This window comes from Apium graveolens, chromosome 7, assembly GCF_009905375.1.
Source record: "Apium graveolens cultivar Ventura chromosome 7, ASM990537v1, whole genome shotgun sequence".
NCBI lineage: Eukaryota > Viridiplantae > Streptophyta > Magnoliopsida > Apiales > Apiaceae > Apium > Apium graveolens.
In genome coordinates, this window is record NC_133653.1 from 265482917 (window position 1) to 265487884 (window position 4968).

Consider the following 4968-nt stretch of genomic DNA (forward strand, 5'->3'; position numbering starts at 1 on the left):
GGACTTTAGATACAGCTGAGGAGACAGACGAAGTTCTTGATATTCCGGAGAAGTTAGATTTTGAGGATTCGGATTCAGGAACTGAGCAGAAAGAACCAGTAAATATGGGAGATCGTATTGTTCAAGATGATCCAGCTCTTATGGATTTTTCTCGGCCTAAAATTGATGACATTCAGTCAAGCATCCTTCATCCGGCTATTCAAGCTAACACCTTTGAAATCAAGCCGGGCACTATTTAGATGGTGCAGAATTCTGTTTCCTTTGGAGGAGCGGCAACTGAAGACCCCAACATGCACATAAGGAATTTTTTGAGATCTGCAGCACTTTTAAGTATAATGGCGTGACTGATGAGGCTATCAAGTTGAGGCTTTTCCCATTCTCACTGAGGGACAAGGCTAAAGACTGGTTACATTCTGAACCAGCGGGGTCCATCACTACGTGGCAAGATCTTGCGCAAAAGTTTCTGGTGAAGTTTTATCCGATGGCAAAGACTGCTGCTATGAGGAGTGCTCTTACTCAGTTTGCGCAGCAACCTACAGAATCTATGTGCGAGGCTTGGAAACGCTACAAGGAAATGTTGAGAAAATGTCCACATCATGGAATGCCGGATTGGATGGTGATCACTGGTTTCTATAATGGTTTGGGGGCTCAATCTCGGCCCATGCTCGATGCAGCAGCTGGAGGCGCCTTATGGGCTAAAAGCTATACTGAGGCATATAATCTTATAGAGACGATGGCTGCAAATGAGCATCAAAACCCAACTCAGAGGATGACGTCAGGCAAGGTAGCAGGTATTCTGGAAGTTGATGCAGCCACCGCTATTGCAGCCCAGCTCCAAGCGCTATCAATGAAGGTTGATTCTCTGGCTACGTATGAAGTTAATCAAATAGCTATGGTTTGTGAGCTTTGTGCAGGTTCTCATGCTACGGATCAGTGTTCTCTTGTCAACGAATCTGTTCAGTATGTGAATAATTATCAGTGACAACAGCAGCCTGTGCCAGCGACCTATCATCCTAACAACAGAAATCATCCAAATTTCAGCTGGGGGAATAATCAGAATGCTATTCAGCCACCATATCAGCAAGGAGTGAGTAAATAGTTTAACCCACCTGGATTCCAGCAACCACAGCAGTATGCTACAAGGCAATCATATCCTCAACAGGGAAGTGCAGCTGTACCTACTAGTGCTGATTTTGAGGAACTTAAGCTGTTGTGCAAGAGTCAGGCGGTTTCTATCAAGACCTTGGAAAATCAAATTTGTCAATTAGCCAATACAGTGCTCAATCGTCAACCTGACACTCTTCCCAGTGACACGGAAGTACCAGGCAGGAAGGAAGCTAAAGAGCAAGTCAAGGCTATTACCTTAAGGTCTAGAAAAGTAGCTGATTCTGAAAAGGCAAAAGAAGTAGAAGCTGAAATTAGAGATGAAGAATCTAAGCAAAAGGAGAAAGCGGCGAAACCAAGGAAGACTACTGTTGAACACACTCTACCTGAGGCTAATACAGGGGAGAAACAACTCTATCCTCCACCACCTTTTCCTAAGAGATTGCAGCAACAAAAGCTGGATAGACAGTTCGGAAAGTTTCTGGAGGTATTCAAGAAACTTCACATCAATATACCTTTCGCTGAGGCTCTTGAACAAATGCCTAGTTATGCGAAGTTTATGAAGACTATTCTTTCAAGGAAGGTGAAACTGGATGACCTTGAAACCGTTGCTCTCATGGAAGAATACAGCGCTGTTCTGCAGCAAAAGTTACCACCAAAACTGAAAGATCCAGGAAGCTTCACCATTCCTTGCACAATTGGCAATCTGACGTTTGACAAGTGCCTTTGTGATTTGGGAGCAAGCATTAATCTGATGCCGTTGTCGATCTTTAAAAAGCTGGATCTGCCTGATCCAAAACCCACATACATGTCGCTACAATTGGCTGACCGTTCCATCACTTACCCAAGGGGCATAGTTGAGGATGTGCTCGTCAAGGTGGATAAGCTCTTCTTTCCTGCAGATTTTGTTATTCTGGATTTTGAGGAAGATAAGAAGATTCCCATAATCTTGGGAAGGCCTTTCTTGGCTACTGGTTGTACCTTGATAGATGTGCAAAAAGGGGAACTTACTATGCGGGTCCAAGATCAGGATGTGACCTTCAACGTATTCAAGGCAATGAAATTCCCTACAGAAGATGAGGAGTGCTTAAAATTGGATGTGATTGATTCTGCGGTTACTTCAGAACTCGATCACATGCTAATGTCTAATGCATTGGAAAAGGCCTTAGTGGGGGATTTTGACAGCGATGATGAAGATAGCAACGAGCAATTACAATATCTGAACGCTTCTCCCTGGAAGCGAAAGCTGGACATACCATTTGAATCTCTTGGTACTTCTGACCTTAAGAACGCTGAAGGGAAGCTCAAACCATCAATAGAGGAAGCACCTACCTTGGAGCTCAAGCCATTACCTGAGCACTTGAGGTATGCTTTTTTAGGTGATTCATCTACGTTATCTGTTATTATCTCATCTGACCTTTCAGGTAGTAAGGAAGACAAGCTCTAAAGGATTTTGAGAGAATTCAAATCGGCTATAGGATGGACCATAGCAGACATCAAGGGGATAAGTCCTTCATATTGTATGCATAAAATTCTGCTAGAGGAAGGTAGTAAGCCAACTGTGGAACAGCAGTGAACACTGAATCCCATCATGAAGGAGGTGGTGAGGAAAGAAATTCTGAAATGGCTAGATGCAGGCATCATTTATCCTATTTCTGACAGCTTGTGGGTAAGCCCCGTACAATGTGTACCTAAGAAGGGAGGTATCACTGTGGTCGCAAATGAAAAGAATGAGCTCATCCCTACTCGAACAGTTACAGGATGGAGAGTATGCATGGATTATAGAAAATTGAACAAAGCCACAAGGAAGGATCACTTCTCTCTTCCATTTATTGATCAGATGCTTGACAGATTGGCGGGTCATGAGTATTTTTGTCTTCTGGATGGTTATTCCGGGTATAATCAGATTTGTATTGCACCAGAGGATCAGGAAAAGACTACCTTCACTTGTCCATTTGGCACGTTTGCTTTTCGCAGAGTTTCATTTGGGTTATGTGGCGCCCCGGCCACCTTTCAGAGATGTATGATGGCTATATTCTCTGACATGATTGGAAATAACATCGAAGTATTCATGGATGACTTCTCCGTCTTTGGACACTCATATGATGAATGTTTGAATAATCTGCGCGCCGTACTCAAAAGATGCGTGGAAACTAATTTGGTGCTCAATTGGGAGAAATGTCATTTTATGGTGCGTGAAGGCATTATCCTTGGGCATAAGGTCTCTAGCAAGGGTCTGGAGGTGGACAAGGCCAAGGTGGGAGTCATTGAAAATCTTCCCCCACCTAATTCTGTGAAAGGAATCCATAGTTTTCTTGGTCATGCGGGTTTTTATCGGCGATTCATCAAGGACTTTTCAGAGATATCTAAGCGTTATGCAATTTGCTTGAGAAAGATGTGCCTTTCAAATTTGATGATGAATGTTTGGCAGCATTCGAGACTCTCAAGAAGAGTTTGATCACTGCACCAGTTATTACAGCACCAGATTGGACAGAACCGTTTGAGATGATGTGTGATGCGAGTGATTATGCGGTAGGTGCAGTTCTGGGATAGCGCAAGAAAAATCTCTTCCATGTGGTCTACTATGCGAGTAAGACTTTAAATGGTGCCCAATTGAACTACACCACTACTGAGAAGGAGCTTTTGGCTATAGTCTTTGGTTTTGAGAAATTTCAATCTTATCTGCTTGGTACGAAAGTAACAGTATTCACTGATCATGCAGCTATTCGCTATCTGGTTTCCAAGAAGGATTCGAAGCCGAGACTCATTCATTTGTTGCTTTTACTTCAGGAATTTGAGTTAGAGATCAAAGATAGAAAAGGTACTGAGAATCAAGTAGCTGACCATCTCTCAAGGTTGGAGAATCCCGATTCTACTTCACAAGATAGGACGTTAATCAATGAATCTTTTCCGGATGAGCAGTTGTTTGCAATTCAGGAGGAAGAACCATGGTTTACAGATATTGTAAACTATCTCGTAAGCAATATAATGCCTCCTAATTTGACATCCGCTCAAAAGAAGAAGTTTCTGCATGAGGTGAAGTGGTATATGTGGGATGAGCTATATTTGTTTAGACAAGGAGCTGACCAGATCATCAGGAGATGTATCCCGTTCTGTGAGACGGAGGGGATATTACGAGACTGCCATTCCACGGTTTTTGGTGGACACTATGGCGGTGAGAATATGGCAGCTCGTATTCTGCAAGCAGGTTTTTTCTGGCCTACTTTGTTCAAGGATGCTCATCAGTTTGTTTTAAGGTGTGATCGTTGCCAAAGAGTGGGAAATTTGTCAAGGAAGGATGAAATGCCATTAAATGTGATCCTTGAAGTCGAGGTCTTTGATGTATGGGGAATCGATTTCATGGGGCCTTTTATCTCGTCTGGCAATAATCAGTACATCTTGCTGGAAGTCGATTATGTCTCAAAATGGGTCGAAGTTAAAGCTTTACCGACAAATGATGCAAAGACAGTGCTAAATTTTCTTCATAAGCAAATTTTCACAAGGTTTGGAACACCTCGGGTAATCATAAGTGATGAAGGATCGCATTTTTGCAACCGTAAGTTCACTTTCATGATGCAACGTTATAGTGTGAATCATCGAGTAGCTACTGCCTATCATCCGCAAATAAATGGTCAAGCAGAAGTGTCTAACAGAGAGATAAAGCGCATTCTAGAGAAGGTTGTTTGTCCGTCAAGGAAGGATTGGTCTTTAAAGCTCGATGAAGCTGTTTGGGCTTACAGAACAGCATACAAAACTCCACTTGGGATGTCACCGTTTTAGTTGGTGTACGGTAAGGGATGTCATCTACCTGCGGAGCTTGAGCATAAGGCCTACTGGGCATTGAAGAAGTTGAACCTGGATTTA

The 4968-nt window shown here is 42.9% G+C and overlaps 1 non-coding gene across 1 annotated transcript; it reads right to left on the reverse strand.

The window, feature by feature from the left end:
• Nucleotides 1–496: 496 nt before the first annotated feature.
• On the reverse strand, nucleotides 497–603 carry LOC141675829 (small nucleolar RNA R71). Its single transcript, XR_012556461.1, has one exon. It is a non-coding gene; the product is annotated as a small nucleolar RNA R71 (small nucleolar RNA).
• Nucleotides 604–4968: the final 4365 nt, after the last annotated feature.